The sequence below is a fragment of the Dermacentor andersoni genome, chromosome 4, assembly GCF_023375885.2.
Source record: "Dermacentor andersoni chromosome 4, qqDerAnde1_hic_scaffold, whole genome shotgun sequence".
Taxonomy (NCBI): domain Eukaryota; kingdom Metazoa; phylum Arthropoda; class Arachnida; order Ixodida; family Ixodidae; genus Dermacentor; species Dermacentor andersoni.
Window position 1 is genome coordinate 175,942,109 of NC_092817.1, and position 23,769 is coordinate 175,965,877.

Genomic DNA, 23,769 nt, shown 5'->3' on the forward strand with positions numbered 1-23,769 from the left:
TAGGATCCCTGCGTATCTGCCGCTGCTGGGTATGCGCAGGCTTCGCGACAGCGCCTCCACACGGTACAGCGTGTGCACCGGGAAATGGGAAAAGCAGCCCCGCTGTGGTGCGCGCCTCAAACACGACGCGTTCGCATGTTTCTTTCATGCAAGCGCCTTGGCATTTATTTATTTATTTATTTGTTTATTTATTTATTCATTCATTTATTGAATTATTACACCTTAAGGGTCCAACAAGGAAGATTTCATGAGGGGTGGGTACTGGGGATATAACCTACTTACAGTAAAAATTATTGAATGCAGGGGAAATGAGTACAAGTCAGTTAGTGAATACAAGACGTGATATATTAAATAATAACGATGTGTTAATATAGAATAATAACGATAAGTCAAACAAAACGAAGAATTAGCCGCCAGCGTTGGTTTCGCTGTTATAATTGCTTAGTGCTGCTTATGCAGCACCTGTTCCATTTCTTTCATACGTGTGCGTTCTGTTGTAGCGGCCGTATCATAAGGCACACATTCGCTATGTATTTCGTGATTGCCTGTGTTGCCGTCGCAATCTAGTGTATCATTATATGGAGCACATCAAAGCAGAAGACCTAAGCTGGTTGAGTTGCTGCAGCGCGGAAATCTATGCCTCTAAAAAGCTTGCCTGATTAACTGTTGCCCTTTGCTTTCTCTAATAGATAGAGGCTGTGGATTTCCTGGATACCATGCGCACCTATTTAGCAAATTGCAAACCGAATGAAACTAGGGAATTTGTATATGCAGTGTCAATGACCCTAAAGGCGCGCTGGTTCACGGCAAGTGGTTCTAAGGTGGGATTATTCGAAAAATGCGACAATGTCACAAGAACTGTGGATGTCAATCCCTACTCGGTAAGTTGAAACTTCTGTTTATGGACTTAACCAGGCTTATTTATTTGTTTGTTAGCTAGAATAACCTCGTCTAAACGACAAAAAATGTAGAGAGCAGAGATAAGAGTGGAAAACCTAGCCAGTTTCTTTCAAACACATCTATTCGATTTGCATTAAAAAATTTTAGTCACTACATTCAGTTCCAGCATGATGAAACATTGTTGCAGCCCTATGTGGAGGATGAAAGAGATGCATCATAATATTAAGTTGGCAGCCTCACAATGAAGTTGAATTTAGAATTTAATGCAGGGGGAATTTGACTTGTTGCTGTCGTTCTGCGTTTTACGGCCCGGCAAAGCAAAATCATTGAACGATCTATTGTAGCTGGGCACACCAATAGGTATTCCAGAACGAAAATATCCCTCTCATGTTGTAAGCACAACAATCACGGCGAGATATAAAATGACCATGGCAAACTATGATACATTCGATGTAGAAAAAAATATGTTCATGTCAAGAAAAGCGCGCGTGCTATATCAGCGATTTCTTTATGCGAACTCCCACAGTATAATGAACCTTGTACAAAAAATACCGCCGTTTCAATTCTCTATCACAAAACGAAGATGTATATTGCCAAATGAATGAATGAATGAATGAATGAATGAATGAATGAATGAATGAATGAATGAATGAATGAATGAATGAATTTCTCCTCTTACAACAGAAAGGAAGCAGAAGCTAAAGGCCATGTGGCCTGACGGAGGCTTCTGCTCCCGCAACGATTCGGCACGCAGGCCGTGCGCAGCAACATGCATCATACATACATACTCTAATCAACTGGAGAGTCACGAGACAGAATATATTTTCGTGAAACGAAAAATGTATACAAGAAATATGAGAAACCAACAGGGTACTCAAAGTATGATGCATTTTGTTTCAGACCAACCACAACCAGAAAATTAAAGAAACAAAAGACTGACAATTTATACTGTGGTTCTAATCAGCCAAACTCAGCATTGTTCAGAATGAGAAAATTATTTTGTGATTTATTCGAATAGTATATAATTTCATGTTCAAAATCACGTAGGCGATTTAGTTGAAGGTGCCTGATAACTGACTAGTTGTTTTCCGTAATTGTTTCTTATTTTTGGCGTTCTCATGTTATGTTGTCGAAGGCTGTAATGCGGATTGGTGGGTACATTCACGATGTAATATGATTTGTTTTGTTTAATGTATTGCAGCAACTTGTAGTGATACGTCTGGTTTGCCTTTAACATAGAATGTTTCATAAAAAATGGTGCGGTACTAAAGTTTAGTACAGGGCCATAATATATCCCTCGAATGCGCGTAACACCCTTTCTTGTAGCACTATAAATTTGTTATAATTCTTTTGCGAAGTAGTGCTCCAAATTATTGTGCAGTAGGTTAATCTAGAATAAAAGAGTGCGTAGTATAATGAAATTTTCAACCATGGGGGAACCAGAGTGCTCAGTCTGTATAAGCAAGCAACAGTTCTGCTTAGTTCGATAGCAAGTTTGTCGATGTTGTTAGGAATGGCCTGCCGAGATGGCAACATTTCCTCAGCCAGCTGCAGCTGCGAGCGTTGCGAGCTTCCCCGAAGAGAACCATGGAAGCCTACCACAATTGCTACGGTGACTCATTTCGTGGGGACCTCGAGGTGGCGCTTCCTCACCCCCTCGGCGCCGCTATGGCTAAACGCGATCAGCGGAACAACTATTGTTACTGTACCCGCAACCGCCGACCTAGTCTGCTGACACACGTGGCGACTTCAGGAGAAAGGCAGCTCTGGGATTTAGAGGCGCCGGACAAGGGACAAGTGCTGGCCACGATGCCTGGTCAGCTCGGGGAACCAACGCGCCTTTCAAGACTCAGGATAATGGGCAAGCAGCAGGTCGATTGCGTTGACGTTTGACGCTGCTAATCGGCAGTGAAAACTGTGCGTACGTGTGTGTGTAAACTATCCCGCAGAGAGGCGGCTTGTTTACGATGTCGTCGAACGTTTTGCCTCACCTAGGGATCTAGGGAGCACGAAGTGTTTAAAAACGGCTGTTTGTCGGCTGCTAGGAGTGCTCGTCGTCGTGCTCTGTGCTCGTGATCGTACTCTTGAGCTGTGTGCTCGTTTGCTGTATGCTTCGTCTTGCGGGCTCCATATGGAAGTCACGCTAGACTGTGTCAATGTATCACTTGTTTAAAATTTAGATACTGTAGATAAATCCTGCTCGCCTAGTCCTGTCGCCCCAAGTTCCTCCGATCGTCCTACGGGCGCGACTCCAAATCTAATAACGTGCATGTTCCAGGCCAAATCCTCTTGGAACCACACACGCAGAAAGTTTTGACATTTTACCTGCTCTATCAGCCTATCTTCAAAAAGAATAGCCGCATTGTAGTTACGTGGTTTATTAGTAGGAGCAAATATCATATATTTTGTTTAGGAGGAATTCATTTGTAGCTTATTATGTTGTAACCAGCAAGAGATTTGCTTCAGGTAATTGTTAACTTTAATTTCGAACTCTGTTATAGTAGCAGCTTTAAAGAATATGTTAGCATCATCTGCATACATAACTAATTCAGGAGACTCGGAGATGTCACACATGCCGTTAATATATATTATAAACAGAAGAGGTCCAAGTATTGATCCTTGTGGAACTCCCGTTACGATTTCCGCGTAAGATGAAACACCATTCTGAGCCGTCATCTCTATAAAAAATTGGAGGAAGCTTAAGCTTCGTCTTCAAGAGTGGAACGCGACAGCGTTCCTGTCAACCCACCAAGGAGTGTAAGACAATGGGCTACGGCGCAGCGATCACTTACGAGGCACCCCGCATCGGACGCGGTGAGCGTCGAGCAATGGAGCGTTCGGCGCGGCAACGAAACGTGCGCCTGAGCAAGCGGAACGAACCAAAGAACTGGGTGTCTCGGAGCCCCGGGGAAACGATGCACGCCAGCCAAACGTCGTGATCGGCACGGGCAGAGAGATAGACAGATAGTGATCTAAAGAATGGAAGGACGCTTGATTCTGCAACCCGTGAGGCAGCAAGGAGAAATGTCGTCAGGGGAGAGGGAGTCCGGGACGCGACGCACCTCGCACCTGTCCCCGCACAACCCCATCGCGCGCGTGGCGTGCCACCTGTCGGGGCAGCGCCGTATATTGAGAGGAGGGGGTCTTTTGTGTTTGCCACAAGATGGCTCTGCGTATGCGGAAAGTGCTGAAGAAATGTAGCGGAAACGCACTTCACTACTCGTGTAACGGCGACTTCTGTAAGTTACATGTTCATAATTACCGATATACACCGCAGTATAACTTTCTACGGCTCGTTTCTAAGGCAACACCGCATTCACTGGAGGCGCTTTTGCCCAGCTTTGAAGCATCGAGCTCGTGGCTGATTGGTAACGTCTCCGTCTCACACTCTGGAGACCCTGGTTCGATTCCCACCCAACCTATCTTGCAATTTGTTTTTTATTCATGAAGTGCCTGCCGGGATTTATCGCTCACGGCCAACGCCGTGGACGCCGACAGCGACGACACCGGCTTTTCTGCGACACGCACTCCTTAACGCTGTCGCGTTAAAATTTAAAAGCAGGCTTCTTCGCAGTAAGCGCCTCGGCGTGTAACAGCTCGAATCAAAGTATTGCGACGTGAATTGTGACACATAAGGTGAGCCTCAATTTTAAGCACGTCGGGAATAAAAGTTCTTCCTCACCTGCTGCACTAATGGATCACAATAAAACTATGTCATACCGGTTCTTCAGTTCTAGTTGCCGTTGCTTCCTTCGATAACTAAGTAGCCTTAACAAAAAAGACAAAGCGAACCAAGATGTCTTCTCAGGCACCTTCTCCCCATTGTGTCATGTTTGCCGAAAAAAAAACCAACTCAATAAAACTCTAAAAACGCAAACTTAACGTTCACGATCATATCTGTAGGATGTAGCTGCTTACAGCCTTCACACCATGCTTCTGCCTGCAAACCAAGCAATATATCTGACGGATATCGGTATTATTCCAAGGGTAACACTGTAAAGCATATTTGACAGGCAAAACGGACTATCGATAAATTTATTTGACGGTAACGTAAGAAAATCAAATTTCATTGTTTTACTGGGTTATCGGACAAAATGACAGTGGTCTCCTTTACTACCTACGGGAATAAGTAATATGATTTGCTCGAGGGACATGAATTAATGAGACCCCTGAATCGTAGTGGAGGAGCCGCTGCTAAGGTATTGAAGTCAAAGCGCGTTTTCACCAGTTCGACATAGTTATCATAGGAAAATTAACTCGTACTAATAAATGTCTTCCATCTTGCTCAAGTTTCAGTAATATTAAGTGTCATATATGCTCCATTTCAAAAGCTCATAAAAACCTTATCGCAGTCCCAGCTTTCACAGCCACTCTAATATACATTCACGTGTTGACGTGTTCCTCCACCGCCTTATGGTATTGGCTGTTCGCTTGCCGCGTTCCCTTCATTCCCGTAAGTCATTTTAGAACGCTCCTCTCAGGCCCCAGTTCCTGCAGCGAGTGTCGGCATGCCCCCGCGTCGTAACTAAGATGAAAGCAAGCAGCGTAAGAGGAAAGCAAGCGCACAGCTCAGTGGAGGATGACCTACGCGAGGAGAAAAGCGGAGAGGAGGGTGCAGCGGATCCATGAGGCAGAAAGCGGAGGAGGATATGGCGAACGCGTGAGAAGAAAAGCGTAGTGCCGTGACAATGGCTACGAGATGGCGCCAGTGTAGCGCGCGACATATGGAAGGTCTGTCCGCGGCGGCTGCTGTGAATCGCGCACAAGCGTCTCCCATGTGCTGGTTCTCGCGATCTCCAGATTAGCGAGGCAGTCGCACCACAATTCCCTTCCTGCGCAACGTGCCGCGCGGGAAAGCTTCTCGGGCCAGCGAAGATATTGCATCAGGGAGTATCGTAAGCGTCGGTGAATTTGGCAGTGAAGCTGTATATTGCTGGGATCCAGGGTTCCGGGGCATCGGTGTGCAGAAACTATTATGATAAGAGCCGATCTCAGTAATAGTACAGAAATGGTTCAAGCTCAATCGCACATGCCTCTGTGGGCTCGGGGACCTGTAAGGCTCGTGCCACTCCTCCCGTCTTCGTCATTGTTGTCTTCCTCCACAAGTAGCTCAGTTGCGCATAGAATTATCATCAGTAATGGCTCGAGCGCCTTCTTCTTCAACAGCTAACTCGTTGCCGCCCCTAAGCGCAAGTGCGCGAACGCGCTCGTAACATTGCTCACGGGTTCGTCATCGTCTTCTCCACAACTAGCTTCGTTGGCGCTCATCATTCCAGCGTAGAATTTCACTTTTGTTGTCGTAATGGGGAGGTTGCGTTTGCTGGGATGTGAGCGGTTGCTTAAGCGCCAGAAGTATGAGCCACTCACCTTACGTGACGGACACATTCAATAACATAGGCGATACGCGAATGTGTGTGCGCACCTACATCGTCATGATGACTGCAGATCAGGACAATAAATGTGATCATACGTTTGTTCAAAACTATGTGTCACCTCTGTGTCGCGCGCTAAGCGGCTTTGGGGGCACCCACCTTCACAGAGTGAAATGGCTCATGCATTTTTTACGCCCCTTTAAATAAAATTGCCATAAACGGCCCCTCGTTTTTTTTCTCGATAATTTAAATATTTCTTGGCTTGAGCAGTTTGAACAGCCGTAAACAGATTATGCGAAAGCATGCGGCTCGGTGAGCAAACATCCCCATGTTCTGATCAACTTCTTTTAGAGGCACATAGTTGCACCTTCCTGCGTTCCAGTTCTGTCCATTGAGGTTGCGGAAATACGCGCAAGAAATGACCAATTTCATAATCTTTCCAAGGATGAAGACCCCGAACAAATACAAGCCTCCAGATGCGCAGCCAGAACTTTTTTTTTTTTTTTTTTTTTTTTTTTTTAGAGGGGGCGCGCTCACTCTTGCCGCAGCGGGGAGGGTCAGAGTGTCGTAAGGGAAGCCTGGAAGGCCGCAATTCGCGGGGTGGAGGCGACGTGTCCGGGTGTAACAATCCCTGGGTACGGCAGTGCAAGCTGCCATAGCTGAGCGATAGTCGAGCAGCCAACGCATGGGAAACGCACACAACAGAAAAATCACGAGATTTTATCGCCAGTGGAGGTGATAACGATACGCGCAAAAATACGTCTTCTTCGTCATATGGCGATGGTGACGCGGAAGCTGACTGGATGGGGACGGCTGTCATCGTTACCACAAGTAGGGGCGTTTGTACGTGTGGACGTGGCAGTGCTGTCAACTCTAAATAGCTTCACAGGATCTCGGAGAAAAAAACACACAAAAGTAAAGGTCAGCTATGTAAATGTAAGAAAAGGTACAATACATGGGGGTTCTGCACTAAGACTGCAGAATAGAAAAGGTGGGAGACGTGAGACACTGCTGCTACGCTTGCATGACAAGGCGTGTAATTGCTCACGTGACACCAAATTTTGATTTAAGTTACCGAAACATACTTGCGCATCACCGTTTTGACTTATGATTACCATTATCTTGCCACTGTAAAGACGTGCAGCCCTGCCTCTCCCCCTCTACCTGTCCCCCTTTCTAATGCAACAATAATGAAATATCAAAAAAGACACCGTTGCTAGGTGGTACGGACACTACCGAAGAAGCCAAAGTGGCGTAGGCATCATTCAAGTCATAACATAAATTTAAGCAAGTCATTCAAGTGGGATTACATTTTGGACAAATTGGCATCTAGATGCGTGTGGCCGAAAATGATTAGAATACTTAGCAATGTGCATCGGTACAATACAGCGAGACCACTTGGATGCCCGTGCATATGGTGAACCTGCGGTAGCCTGGAACTGTGTTTTTCAATCTCAGTGTACTGTTAATTACTCTGTCGACTGCAGTTGGTATTATATGAGTGCATTGAGTTACCATCAATTCATTCATAAAAGAAAGATCCCATATTTAACGAAGCTGTCTCTTTTGCACAATATTTAATATGGACTGGGAACGACGACATGCGTATATTTTAAAGTTTTGTGCTAACAGGTGGGAGAAAGAGTTGCCTCTACCCGCATCTCATGCGACTCATCGTGGTTGATGGGTAGTAGAATTCAAAGAAATGTGGGCTATTCTACTAATAAAAAAATATATGGTGTTCCAGCTAACGTTAATAAAGCTGGTATAAGAAAAGAAGTTTGCAAAGAAAACACGGTATACAGGCACTACCATAGCCTACTTGCCGCTCTTTCCTTGTCTTCTTCCTTTTTTTTTCGCTCGTACATCTTGTTTGTAAACGCTGAAGCTAAGGTCTAAGTTCTTATGATGTAAAGCGTCATAACTTTGTTGATTATTTGTGCAATCTTGGTATTCGCATGAACTGTGTCAATAGAACTTAATATGCATGTTGCCAACTGTGTGATTTTGTTATCTGTGATTGTCGCAAGGTATGCAGTGAAGGAGCCCGTGGGCAGTACCGGTACGACCCCGCGTACAAGTCCGGCATTTTCTCCAACAGCACTCACGCACTGACTGTCGAAACAGAGCAGAGTATAAAAGCTAAGGTAAGGTCGTTGCGTACTTATAGTAAACGAATGCACTGAGACTGTTGCTTAGCCTTTTACAAGACCTAATGCTATTCGTACTGTGTATGGCAGAACTATTTGTGATTGTGGCCCCACTTGCACGCCATTTCGGATGAAGCTAAATAATTCGGAACAGCCTTAACGAATTAATGATCGGTCAGGTCATAACCTTATAGTAACAACTGAGGCACGTGATATGGCTGGACATGGTAGTTCACGGCATTTCTAAAGTAAAAGTGGGACTTTGAAGCAGCTTTACAGTTTACGAAACAGCGCGCACAATGCTTAATAAGAAGACACTCCGCCGCTTTCATTCTTATTGTGGAAAACTGTTGCACGAAGAATCAATACGCCATATACAGTTCGGTAAAAAAACTTTGTGCATCTTGTGCAAGATTTGCAAGACTTGGTCTGCTACCTACACCAGCGGTCTTAAAATTATTTGGTCAGGAGGCCGGACTCGCGGTCAGTGGTATTGTCTAGGGCAGTACAAGAGAGAAAATAAACTTAGAAAAAAGAAGTTAGTGAACTTCAATAGCAGTAGGGGCTCAGACAAAACGATGTTATGCTTAATCAACATGCGTTATTCAAACAATCTCGCTTTTATTACGACCACAAAAAGAACGATGTACCTATTAACCATTTCGAATTTCGCTTTTAGCGCCAAGGTCTCCATGGCGAATGTCAACCAGTGACGCAGGCGCATCTTGGCTCGGAAAAGCCATCAGTCGCAAAAGGGATAACTTCGAACTGATCACTTTGTCATCATAATTTTAAAATCTCCGTACAGACAATTAGAAAATTCTGAACGCAACATGCATGTCACCGACTTTATGGAGCAACATGCAGGCTATAAAAATGCAAAGAATGGCCATATTTTTCACCAGGGTAAATCTGCGAGGCAAACCTCACCATTTTCACTTGCAGTAAAGCTAATGTGTTTTAACCGAAGAAAAAAGAAGGAATACAGCGGTAAAAAACCGCATGGTGGCGCGCTACCACCGGCCAATAGTGTCGCTGGTACTGGGAATAAATGCAGCATTTTCGCCGTAAATAATGAATTTCTTGCTACATGTTCCTCACCTTCTTCATGGGGACGAAATGAAAAAATTCCCGTCTACCTTGAATTGGGTGCTCGTTAAAGAACCCCTGGCGGTTACAATTAATGCGAGGTCCCTCACTATGGCGTTTATCATTATCATATCGTGGTTCTGGCACGTAAAACTCCGCAGTTTTTTTTTTTTGATAGCCACAACGCACTGTGCTGCATAGCTTGCATAGTCACAACACATAATAGTACAAGCCAGAAGCAGCCAGCTCTATCAGCAAGCTCAACGCATTCTCGCATTGTGCTACCATCGACCGAAGTGCAGCATCTACACCTTCAGGCATCGCAAAGCTGTCGCGCAATTGCACGTGCTTCACAAAGAGCGAGGCGACATCTGGCGGAAGCCGAAGGCTCACGGCGACGAACGCTCCCGGAACTTGTCCATTCGTCACCGCCTCTGACCTTCGACCACCGCCATCGGAAAGACCACGTTCTCTGCAAATGGCCTGCTCTAGAGCGCATGACCTACGCAACCTGAACGGAAGCCGGTTTACCACCGACCAGTAGACACGAAAATGGCCTAAGCCGCCTAAGAAAGGTAGTTGCTTTAACGACGAGGCACTTAGGAGGACCCTCCTTGATGTCGCTGTCTGGGCGTCAAAGGTGCGTCCAGAGCAGCCTTAGCTGGGGTTGCGACTTCGTGTTGCTTGGCTATTGCTACAAAGCCTGCTGCCATAGCGAAGTCGCAGGTTCAACAACCAGGCGGGGAGGAGCGAAGGAGTTTTAAACATGTAAATCCATCTAGTTGCTACAATTTCGCGGATCGAAATTGGGGGGAAGCTCTCGTTGTCAGAAATCGAGAAAGCTTCCGCCCACCTGTGGCGTGGTAGCTGGAAATGGCCGTCGGAATCGCCGTGCATTCTTCTCTCGATGACCCCTGATTTGTCGGCGCTGCCTCGAGCGAGGTGGCGTGACTATTTACCTGTAGTGAAACCTGGTGCCAGGAAAAAGAGCAATAGCGCGAGCTTTCGTGAGAGGGCCCCTTTCAGACGGGGACGCGGTGGAGGCGTTGCGAGCAAAAACGGCCTCCATATGGCATGGCCACCGTAGGCAAGACAGCAGCCTGCCGCGGGTCGGTCAAAATGAAGTGTCTTTTAACGTTGGCTTCATGTGCTGACAGGTTGCGATAGTACATATTTTGCATGCATTTCCATTTGTCCATACGTGCTGTGAGTCTCCGAGGTGTCCCCCACCAACCAAAATGGCTTTCCGATGCCGTCGCATTTTTTTTATTGTTGCGTGGGCGCTAGCTACTCGTCATACAAAAGTGACAGTTATGTGGTATCCTTGATACGGTCAAAAGTATTATGATTAAATCGCGCGTACGGAGAAGTTCAAAGGACTGCAACGTCACCGAAACGCTTTATCAATGGGAGATGACATGGCAGGATTGCACCCGAAGTACAACGTTACGACTAAGGCGCGACCATTAACTTTCCCTCTATTCGTGCTTATTTTTATGCATATAGTTCCCGTTCGCTTAACCGCGCCATTAACAAGTTCTTTTTATTTAGCTCACCTGTGAGGTGCATGTACTCGTTAAATCTGACTAAAAGCAACTCAGACCATATCGCAGTAAATATTCTTCAGTTGAATATTGAACGCTGTTACTTGGAATAGACACTCTACTTTGTTTATTGCAGTAGGGTACTTCCGTGTAAGTGCAAATTCAATAGTTTTATGTGTCTGATATTGTGTAGTGTCATCTTTTCCTGCTTAGAAACCACTAAACTTTGAACATTTAGCGGACTACGTGTGGTTGCTGCACCTTTAATAACCTATATTTCCAAGGGTAACTACCAAAGTATACCAAACTGCAATGTCTAGACGTGCCTTATTATATGATTTGTATATTTCACATTTGCTATTATACATTTGAATGCACCGACACAGCGACTGCACAGAAGACACTATCCGCAAAACTCTAAACAGCCCTGAACTACAGCTACGTCAGTTCGCACTTAATGTTATGGCACATTCGGATGGCGGTGTCGTAGCGTTGCAGAGCGCGTCATCTTGTTCTGATGGTCGATAAAGAGCGCTACGACTTCATTCCCTTGGTTCTTTAAGGTCGCTTGAAACCCGTTTTGGAGTGCCCAGAATTGCTCTCGCCGACGGCCTCGGATAAATTGCGAGGTCCGGCCGGTATCCGGTCCTGTGAGCGCTCTGCAGCCTCCGTCAGTGCGCTTTTACCGGTGTCGGCTCGCCAAATTCGGCGGTTTCGTAATTGTGCTGCCGTTCTTGCAGTGCCTCACGCAGCTGATGGCAAATCAGCAGCGTTAGCATTTGTTAGCGGTGCCTTTACTTCTGTTTTCGAGAGGCAAGCAGTAACATAACCTTATCATAGTGCTGAAAACTAGCTGATTTGACTTTCTTACAATCAACGGCCACTATAACAGTCGCTTTAGTAGCCCGCTATTTTTATGTCGCCCTTGCACTCTCCGTGATGCGTGATACGATGGCGTTCAGTCGATCATCGTTGAAAGCTCTCCTGCCTTCATTCCCTTTCGCTTCTTCACTTCTTCCTTCTCTCTTAGTTCGGGTAGCGCGTGCTTTCTCTAGACTCGGATATGGAGAGTCTTTCAATTAGACTCGGAGATCCGCCTCCACTGGCAGACTTTAATATTATTACCCGCCTAATTGCGCTCCACGAAGTCACCACAAAACATAAGAGTGCTCGTTTATTTAGAAAGCAAGCGCATTATTTGCTTCCATTAAAGAAGGGTCAATAATAACATAACACTTTCGTATTAAGTTTCGATATTTATATAGCGTGTCACACAAACGCAGCCACCAAGCCACCCTGGCTGTCGCACCTGCAAAATCACAGACATGTGACGTCGGCTCTCCGAAATTGGCATTGCGGCCCGACAGCAACTCTTTCACTGCAGTCGCAGATAGTGATATAGTTTGAAGTAACAGATGCCATCTTAGAAAAGAGGTTGGCACAGCATTGCATATTGCCATTGAGTTGCCTATAGCTTTAACTATCATCATCATCATCATCATCATCATCAGCCTGGTTACGCCCACTGCAGGGCAAAGGCTTCTCCCATACTTCTCCAACTGCCCCGGTCATGTACTAATTGTGGCCATGTTGACCCTCCAAACTTCCTAATCTCATCTGCCCACCTAACTTTCTGTCGCCCCCTGCTACGCTTCCCTTCCCTCGGAATCCAGTCCGTAACCCTTAATGACCATCGTTATCTTCCCTCCTCATTACATGTCCTGCCCATGCCCATTTCTTTTTCTTGATTTCAACTAAGATGTCATTAACGCGCGTTTGTTCCCTCACCCAATCTGCTCTTTTCTTATCCCTTAACGTTACACCTATCATTCTTTCCATAGCTCGTTGCGTCGTCCTCAATTTAAGTAGAACTCTTTTCGTGATCCTCCAGGTTTCTGCCCCGTACGTGAGTACTGGTAAGACACAGCTGTTATAAACTTTTCTCTTGAGGGATAATGGCAACCTGCTGTTCATGATCTGAGAATACCTGCCAAACGCACCCCAGCCCATTCTTATTCTTCTGATTATTTCAGTCTCATGATCCGGATCCGCAGTCACTACCTGTCCTAAGTAGATGTATTCCCTTACCACTTCCAGTGCCTCGCTACCTATCATAAACTGCTGTTCCCTTCCGAGACTGTTAAACATTACTTTAGTTTTTTGCAGATTATTTTTTAGTCCCACCCTTCTGCTCTGCCTCTCCAGGTCAGTGAGCATGCATTGCAGTTGGTCCCCTGAGTTACTAAGCAGGGCAATATCATCAGCGAAGCGCAAGTTACTAAGGTATTCTCCATTTACTCTTATCCCCAATTTTTCCCAATCCAGGTCTCTGAATACCTCGTGTAAACATGCTGTGAATAGCATTGGAGAGATCGTATCTCCCTGCCTGACGCCTTTCTTTATAGGGATTTTGTTGCTTTCTCTATGGAGGACTACAGTGGCTGTGGAGCCGCTATATATATCTTTCAGTATTTTTACGTACGGCTCGTCTACACCCTGATTCCGCAGTGCCTCCATGACTGCTGAGGTTTCGACTGAATCAAACGCTTTCTCATAATCAATGAAAGCTATATATAATGGTTGGTTATATTCCGCACATTTCTCTATCACCTGATTGATACTGTGAATATGATCTATTGCTTTAACTAAGGAGATCGCAAAAGATAAGCATGGGGCGACAGGGAATCACCTGATGATAGTGTAGATGAATAATTCCGAATACCTTTCCTCAAGTCAGGGTTTTTTCATGTGTCACGTATAATCAACTTGAAGAGTAGCGACTGATGTTGTACATCGCTTTATGTTCGCATGCATTGTGGACGTCTTGCAAATGAGCTCAAATTTATTTTTGGACATCTTGATTTCTGTTTATCGACTTGGGTTCGAGCAAGTGCGGCAGAAGTTTATGATACGTGGCTCATTTCTCGCGCGTGCCTAACATTTTAGTAAAAGGCGTGCTTGATACAAATATTTTTGTTCGACTTAGATATGCCTACGGCAATATGAGCCAGCGCAGCTGCTCTTTTCACCTTTGCGTGCCAAATGCAGTCTCCTTCGTTAAAGGTTAACCTGGCCTCCGAAAAGCTCTCCGTGAGTGTGCACATGCTGGTCGAGCCTTCTTGCTTCTATAAGCGAAGAATGGTAATAGTGATACCAGAAAATAATTGACGTTTGCTTTAATTCGCACAATCAGACAACGTGCTTTACGCCTCTTACAATATTGTGAGACCCTATGGTAATGCGTAGAACCACATATTTAATAACAGTGACTATAGGACGCCTTACAGGGTCATCACACCAGTGATCGTGTTGCGCAGCAGCAGCAGAAAGAATTGCATTTGCACTCTCACAGACAGCGTTGCTATGCACGAAGTGGTTTATAGTAGGTCTCTTATTAGCAACGCGCAAAGCATGGCCACGCCAACAGCCCCCACGAGGCACAGGCAAAAAGGCAGTTGCACCTAGGTACGGAATTCCACGCTGCCTTATCAGTAGAAAGCATTCCAACGGAGCTTCTGCGAAGCTATCTCTCTTATGTTACTCCAACAGCTGGAGCTCTTCGAGTATCTGGATCGCTCACATGCGTAATATCAAGCGCACGGGTCCGGAGGTAAGCATTCCTTAATCCACAGGGTCTGTTTTTTTAGACATATAGAGCACCAGGTTTAAGATCACATGAATGCTTAGGGTATTTAGAAATATAAGTAAGGCTCAGGAGTACAAATTCAGTTAAGCATAGACCAATTCCACCTGTAATGTAAAAGGTATACTAGTGATTTTAGCGCTCAGCTATCTGACCTATCAGCCCGAAACTCAAGGGACCATTACTAGAACAAAACTCTGATTCATAGTTTCAAGCTTGACCAAAGAACACGCATCAAACCTGCTTCAGATGCTACGACTGGAGCGAAAAAAATCGGTCACTCGCACGCGTCGCAATGTGATCTTCAGAGGGCCCATTTCACGCGATAGCGATGTCAACGATGCGCGTGGGGCGACGTCCGGCGTTGCTTGGTTCCATGTTTCGTGACACACGCCGCATAATTTTTCAAATGTGTTAAAAACTTGTGCGTTATATTATTATTGACCTGCTTTTATTCAGAGCAAATAATGCTCCTGCTTTTAGCCTAAAATGCATTCACGTGTAAATTTGTTGGGGAGTTTGAAACAGTGGTTCCTGATGTACACTGCGAGAAGACATGGCGGATGTTGACAGCTCTTCGCAGCTGGTGGTTAGGCGCTGTGGGTTGTCTGATGTGCCTGCTATGTTCGTGTCGTACTACCTGACCTAGAACAACTTACAAGACGACCAGTAAGCAAGCTCATATAGAACCCTCATTGCATATGCAGTATTCGGAATTCGGCTACAGCGAATTCGTCATGCCAGCAAGGTGAACCCTTGCGCTACCCGTGTTTAGCGGCACCTCATAAAAGCACTGCGTGTACATTACTAGTATGTCCACATTGTGTGATGCGAGCGGGAGGTTGCGGATGGAGACAAAAATGGTGGCTCGAATACTGCCTTTTATTCTACGTCTTCCTCTCCTTTCAGGCAGCAGCCTGCTGTCTTCCCTTACACATTCCTCCGCCCCCAAAAGAGAGCGCGCAGCAAGCAACACAAGAGGGAACAATGGCAGACTACAAAATAATTAAATGTCATTAGGTGCAGTTGGTCCAATGTTCTGATTTATCTCTACATACTAATTAAAGCTCACAAACTATCGCAGTCTGGTGATGTCCAGCATAACTCTGGGGGACGGGCCTGGCTGTTGCGCTCCGTACGACATCTACTCACGCCGAAGCACATGAACATTGATCGTAGTACAAGTTGAACTCTTGATACAACTGAGTAAGATTGAAGTTCCTTGCAGGGGAGGGCACTATGGTTGCACTTGAGGCTAGTGCATGCGGAATGAAGATTGGGTGGACTTCGGTTGATTGCCGTCACTGGAGAGCTACCGTTGACATGAAGTCAGCTCGCTTGTGGTGGTTGAACATGTGTGTTGTGTGAAACTAGTGCTCGTTGCACGAAGTTGTTCATATGGCGGTTTTTTTGTTTTAGTACGGCAGAAAATTGTAGCTATCATACTCGCCGTTGCTTGCGCTCTTGTCGCATTTCTCGTATCACGCTTGATTGGTGGCGTTGTAAAATTTCTTGACGATGGTCATTTGTAGGAAAATGCCATAAGTGCTGAGTTCTTCGGTTGAGTTAATTTGTGCGTATATGCCTCCCTTTGTATTGCATCTCCTCTGTCGATGGTGCCCTTTTTAGACATCGCCATTGTCTGTATCGGACTCCTCCTTGCATTAGCTGAACTTGTTCTTGGAGTTTAAAAAGAACGCTCCCTGCTGTGACTTGTCTAATGGTGAGGTCCATGTGTGAGGTTCTTCAGAAAGCACATGTAAGGCTGCTATCCATGTGCCGTCGTGATGAGAGGACAGTTCTGTTAGTTGGCAATGTGTGATATCTGGTGCCATCAATTCCTCTGCAATGTCAGCAGTTTGTTGGCGTCTTGTGTGCGCGAAAACGCTCCAAATATGCAAAGCAGCTAAAATGCCGTATGTCAGCTCTTCATTCGCTGCTGATCGAGGTAAATGCTCTATGTCGCGAAGTGAACTTAAGGAGTTGGTGGTTTATTGTGGTGTCCCGGTGGAAAATAAGATGGCTTAATTTGACTTGTTCTATTGATTTCATCCATGCAACCTGAAATTCCAGGTGTTTGATTACTGGACGATGCCGCAGTGGATGTGATTGCACCACGGGCTTCTACGGATACGTCTGCCTCTATAGAAGTTGAGGTTTCATTTGAGGCGCTTTTGACAACGTCAGCCACGCCGCTATAATGGAGGGACTAAATAACACCAACTGTGGGAGAAAAATTCATGACTATGTCAAACACTTCCTGACCAACAGAACGGCCACAGTGGGACTAGGGGAGTTGAGGAGTGATGTCTTCACCACCCCAACCATAGGCACATCCCAAGGCTAGGTCATCTCGCCCACACTCTTTAATGTGGCGATGATCGGCCTAGAAGAAAGTCTCAGCAGAATACAGGGCATGCACCAAGCGATGTACGCAGATGACATCACGGTCTAGGTGAACCATGGATCCCTGGGAGAGAAATAGGAGAAGCTACAACAAGTAGCAAGCTGCATAGAAAGATACGTCAAGGAAAGAGGACTAGCCTGCTCTACAGAGAAGTATGAGCTGCTGAGGGTAGGAAGGCACCCCAGTGATGCACCACTCGAGGTGAAACTGGAGGGGCAAAACATCCCGGAGAGGAACATGATACGAGTGCTGGGAATGTGGAATGTAGCCACACACTCAGCCCACTCAGGAAGTTGGCTGAACACGTAGGCAGAATGATAACCAGAGTCTCCCACCGAAGGCATGGGATAAAAGAAGACGACACGCTAAAACTCGTCAGAAGCCTCATAGTCAGCAGGGTAATCTACTTGCTGCCCTACCACCCCATGATCAAGAGCGAAACGGAACAAGCAGAGACAATCCTGCGCAAGGCGCAAGGCACGTACAAGACGCAGTGAACGCATCCGATTCATTAGCGGTAGTAAGAGTACGATAACGGGATGAAGACGCATATATTGGACATTGCTGCACGGAAGTGAAACCTGATGGAAGGTTTGGCTTTGAAGGAAAGCGACTTCGATATCTATCAGAGAACGGAGGATTTACTTTATCCATTGTGCCTGGTGAAGTAATAGTAGGCGCGCGATTTGCTTTTGTCTTTTGGGGAGGATCATTACACGAGATAGTTGTCGACGGTCTACTAACACGTGACTTTGGTTGGCTCTAAAGAAGATAACTACGTGGAGACAGTGGATGAGTGCAGCAACCGACGTTATATGTTCCCAGCTGGTGGATAATTGAGGGATCTGAAACGTATATTTGAAATCGACTGACCATCGCTTCGTTGATTTTCTCCCACGATTCGCTGTTTTCAAAGATGTGCGTGAGGTAGAACCGAAATAGCTCACCGGTGACGTAGCCATTGAAGTTGGCGACTATATCCCGTTCTGAGCATGATGCAGCGGATGCGCGGAGCTCGAAGAAGCAGAACCAGTCTTCCACGGGCCAATCGTACAATGATCCGGTGTACTTGGGTATGTCCAGGGCTTCCGGTGACGCGGTCATGATGCTGGTCGGTGTCGGTGGTGGAGCTGTGCGCTCAGGGTTCACGCCATGCTGTTGAATACTTGCGTGATGATGTGAGGCCGATGAGGCCGCTGTCAGGTCTTAATCATGCTGACTTGTATGACGCGCGCAGGAGGTTGCGGACGAAGACAAACATGGTGGGCACGAACACTGCCTTTTTTTCTTCCTCTTCCTCTCCTTTCAGACAGCGGCCTGCTGTGTTCCGTTACATGAACATAATCGCCGCCTGCTGCTAGTCATATTGTTTCACCAAATCGAGCAATAAGCACCAACTCAAAGTTGATGTCTGTCCCTGAAGGAAGCCACAAATTCTCTGTGTGATAAATGAACGTGCAATGAAGTTTCTGTTCTAAACTTCAATCTTTGGGCTAGCGTAAGGACCTTTGTATCTCAGTGTGTACTGAGATAATGGAGAGGTCCTCTGTGAATATTTCGAAAGGTGCAAAAGCCGACACCACAGATATCTTAAGAGATGCATTCACTTGTGTGTGTAATATTGTAACATTCAAACAGACATGGGCGTTATATACATTCTCGTCCTTCGTCTTGCGCTGCTAATATACTGTGAATATGCACCAAGAGGCATAAATCAATGTGCTGCATAGCGTAGTATGGTGGCGTAGCCCCACGGCAAGCATGAATACGCTATTGAGAGTGCATTTGTTTATTAACAAAATAAAGCGCTAGAATTCTGTATTCGTAGGGGCATTCGTAAAGTAGGAAGCTAACCAAAAGCTATGCAACTGGAGCAGATTATGTTCTTTAACTGAAAATAACAAACATCCCAGTCTGTTAAAGTAGTAATATACGTAGCCTGCATTAGAGCAATGTTAAGTAATGATAATAAGAGCCATTTCAAACTAAATTTTTCGACCAAAATGAAAAAGTACAAAAAAGGCCTCATGCTTTCTGGTATTCCAGAACGGGTTGTATTGGTACAATTTTATGTCTGCTTGATTCACTCGTCCTAAACCAATGCACGAAACAGGGCGGACTGGTGCCTTTTCTCGCTGTTGACAAGCTGGTTAAATGTGAACTGTATACTACATTTGTTCTGGGGGAGCGTTTTTACCATTGCCAATATCTCTTAAGGCTTTATATGAGATTTCTTCATGAAGAACTTTCGAATAAATTATTTACCTTTGCAAGCATAGACAATAACATAGTGGCTAATGCAAGTACAGACTGAATGTATTTGTCTGGGGTGGTCGAGTGGGCGACTGCGCACTCTGCCAGCGTATGAAGCAGCCACCTCCCGGTATGTGTTACAGTTCACGTATGTTTATCCTACAGCCGATGAACCCGGTAAGTGGCATGGCTATGCCTAGCCTGGTCGCAGTGCAGGCCTGCGCTTTTTATTGGGAAAAGATGGAGGCCAACTCGAGCGCAGTGTGATTCCCTCTGCATATGTATTTAGCATTCGTGTGCACCTTATTGTGCACATATGTTTCTATCATGTTCTCGTTGCCGTACTTGCAGTGATGTAACCGTTTTTGTAATATATTGCACCGCAGCCATCTCTTTTGCAATCAACTTAGTGTTGAAACGTAGTAAATTTGGGCACCCAGTAATGTCCAAGATAACGTGCAGTATCGGCGACAATATGAAACAGATCAAACAAATTCTACGCAAATAACTTTCTTGAATAATTATTAATTATATGGTTTTACGTGCCATAACCACTTTCTGGTTGTGAGCCACGCCATAGTAGGCCACTCCAAAAATTTGGACCACCTGGGGTTCTTTAACATGCGCCTAAATCTAAGTACGCGGTGGTTTCGCACTTCGCCCCAATGAAAATGCGGCCGCCATGGAAGAGATTCGATCCCGCGACTGCTTGCTTAGCAGTTTAACACCATAGCCACTGAGCAACGACGGCGGGTATATAAATAACCAAAAAATAAATGCAGCACGGACTCCCATACAATGCTTTCTTATGTGGTGCACAGCTAGGTCACAACTTGGATATCAAGTAATGTATTAATAGTACGGTGAACTCATTCAAGAGCCAGCTCACCGACACTTGGACCAACCCGCGAGGCGAATTTCCTGTGAGCCTGGCTGAGGATGATTTTTGTGAATATGAGTGCCACCAAGCTTGGCTGAGTATAATTTGGTCTGAATCTCAGTTTGAGTTAGTTCGACAGGGTGGAATTTATAGGACTTCAGTCCGCGTTTTCTCGGCTAGTAAAATTTTTTGTCAGTCTGGACACACAATAAATCGTATCATGGAATAACTCAGTAAGCAGCAGCATTTCACAATGTAAGAAAATGAATAAGGTATAAGTGTCATGGTATGTTTGCATGATACTTTATATATAAACACAGTAACGACAGGATGTGGTTATACCAGTTAATGCAGTAATACTTGCAATTGAAAGTTCAGGAACTTTACTGCTGTCTGGTCGGGCATTGCTTATGCTTCGTGATACGTATACACACTTCATTAGTTGTGCACATGCAAGATCCGTCCGCACTTGAAATGATATTGTCATTCGCAGGAAGAGAATTAAGAGGCTGACTGCACTGCATAATTTAATTTGCTTTCGGTAATTACGCTGTCTACACTTTATAAACACAAGGTGTTTGTTAGTTTTCCACATTGTGTCATGCGTTCCACATTGTGTCATGCGTGTCAGAGAAAAGCAAGGTAAGGCAGGGTTGTTTATGGCCAATTAGTTTCTCAGAAATACTGTGATATGTTATGACCAGCATCAACAAACGAAATTCAATGTGCAATATGCAATTACCTTTATAAGTGACAGTTATTACAGGTGTGGTAAGGATACAAAGTCTGCAGCAGGTTAAAGGTTTATAGGTTCCCATGGAGGAAAAAAAATATACACGAGAAAAAAAGGCACATTCTTGTTTAAGTTATGCTTATCGTGTAATAACGCTTCCAGAATAAATTGAAGATGCTGTTTATTCCTAGGCAAAGCGTGAAATGCGCTATTGTAGAAAATTCATAACGATATACAACTCGCACGTTCGCTTTGTGGGCTTGGTAAACAACACTGTTTGGCGGTGGAAACAACGAGTTTCAACTGAGCAGCCTACTTAACCGGAAGAAATGCATGTGAAAGCCCCCACGCACAGGATGAAACTAAAGGGTCACGCGCGCAGTAGGACTAGGAACGTCGAATGCAATGCTGTTATGTCATCGACACAGCGTTTCAGTGCAGTTGCGTATTCTTTAAATTGTTCCTTTAGTAAAATCATACGACGCTAACATTGTGGCGTTTCGTATATCCCGAGTGGCATGGAAGCAGCGAACCAGAAAATGGAGATGATATCCGAAAACCATATCTTCTAGTGAGGGGCACCGCGTAATATTTACAGCGCACAGCGCATGTAAATAGCGAAACGGCCCGAAAAAGCACGAACTAGCACTACCTGAAGTCAGCGTGAAAAAAACGTCGCTTTAATAGCAACGTAGCATGTTAACAAACGGATAGAAATCGCAGAACCATATCTAGCCTGAAACTGTTAATCTGCTCTGCTCGCGTGTACGTGCTGGTGACATGTACCGCTCACACAAGCTACGGCTCCGGTCAGATAGCAATTTTCAGGATTTCTTCAACGATGGACGTTTCACAACAACCCCCATAACGAAGACAAACCGCGAAATACTCGGCGCAATTTCTATGGAACGTCTCTCCCTCGATTTCTCTTGATTTATTTAGCTTGGCGGTCAAAAATCACACCGATCACACCATGTATATTTCGGTCTTCTTTCACGTTCGAAAAAAAACTTAGCTGTACCATGTATTTCACAACGGCACAATGAGAAAATTATAGAGCAACATGACAAATTCTCAATACGGCATTCTATTTCTAAATACGTGCTGCATAAAAGTTTCTTTGTGAGTGTCAGGGAAGCCCGCGAATACGCGCGAATTGCCTAGAGCGGCCAGTCGTGTGGCAGTTTTGCGTGTATTCGCGGGGTTACTTCGCGCTCGGAAAAATACTTTTATGTAGCACACCTTGAGCAACAGAATGCTGTATTGGGAGTTATGCATCTTTCACAAGAATTTTCTCGTTCACACTTTTCATTGAAATATAATACTTGAGAAGTTCATTTGTTAATTCGCACTAATTTCATAATTGGAATGCAAAATATTGTTGCAGGAAGAAAGCAGGCCCACGAGTGTAAAATAATGTATATTTACATATGGTGTATATGGCGCTCAGGCAACCGCCAGACTTCGTCTTCCTCTAGTCCAATTCAACTTCTTCCTTCACTTCACCGTAACATCACCCTCCCGGTGGGGTAGCTCTGTCCCGGTGAAAGTTTCAGAGCCTCACTTAATGGGGGGGACACAGGGCTTGAGCCTGGCGACGTGAACAACATCGCTGGTTACTTTGAGATACACTGAAGGCTGACCGACTGGGGTGATCTCGTATGTCACGTCGGACAGCTGGCGTAAGATCTGGTACGGACAAGAATAACGGGAAAGTAGTTTTTCCGACAAGCCGACGTGTCGTGAAGGCGTCCAGAGAAGGACAAACGAGCCAGGTGAAAAATGGTGTTCTCGGTGCCGAAGGTCTTAACGTCGCTTTTGAAAAGCTTAGGAGACTGTGAGGCGATCACGGGCGGCATCTCGGGCCTGGGCGGCTACGTCAATAGTATCGCGAGCGTAACCAGTGCTGGGTGATTGTACTGAGGCAGGTAGCAACGTGTCAAAGGGCAAGGTGGGTCGCGGCCATACAAAAGGTAAAATGGTGAAAACCCGACAGTGTTGTGACGGGGCGAGTTGTATGCGAGAGTGATGTATGGTGACCGTCGAAAACGTACAAGGCGAGCATTTCAGTTAGTGTGCGATTGAGTCGCTTGGTGAAGCCGTTCGTTTGAGGGAGGTACGCGGTAGCAATCTGGTGTTCTGTAGAACGGGAGCGGAGCAGATCTTCGACGACCTTCGATAGAAAGTAGCGGACGCGATCCGTCAGCAACTGGCGAGGGGCGCCGTGGTGCAGGATGACGTTGTATAGTAAGAAGTCGGTGACATCTGTAGCGCAGCTGGTTGGCAGCGCTCGTGCGATGGCATAAATCGTGGCATAGCCGGTTACTACAGCAATCCATTTGTTTCCTTTGATAGAAATTGGAAAGGGGCCAAGGAGTTCCAGGCCCACACGGAAGAAGGGCTCTATGTATATCAATTGTTTGAAGCAAACCAGCGGGAGACATAGCAGGCGTCTTCCGGCGCTGACGCAGGTCGCAAGAAGCGACATAACGGCGCACAGAACGATAAATGCCGGGCCAGAAGAAGCGGCGCCACAGGTGGTCGTAACGACGAGTGATGCCCAGCTGTCCAGCAGTAGGAGCGTCGTGAAGTTGCTGGAGCATGGTGAGTCGAAGGTGCTTGGGAACGACGAGGAGGATCTCCGGGCCGTCAGGACGAACGCTGCGACGGTATAAAGTTCCATCGCGCAAGGCGAACATCCGAACGGACGGGTCATTGGGCGACGAGCTTAGGCGTTCCATAAGTGTTCGAAGAACAGGATCTTTGCGCTGCTCGTCGTCAATATGGAGGAAGCCTAA

At 45.7% G+C, this 23,769-nt stretch overlaps 1 long non-coding RNA gene across 1 annotated transcript in view; it reads left to right on the top strand.

The window, feature by feature from the left end:
• The first annotated feature begins 557 nt into the window (after positions 1-557).
• LOC129384745 (uncharacterized) overlaps positions 558-23,769 on the top strand; it is a 28,450-nt gene continuing 5,238 nt past the window's right edge. Inside the window, exons 1-2 of the long non-coding RNA XR_011893697.1 lie at positions 558-881; positions 8,303-8,419. This is a non-coding gene — a long non-coding RNA (uncharacterized lncRNA). The remainder of the gene's footprint in view (positions 882-8,302; positions 8,420-23,769) is intronic.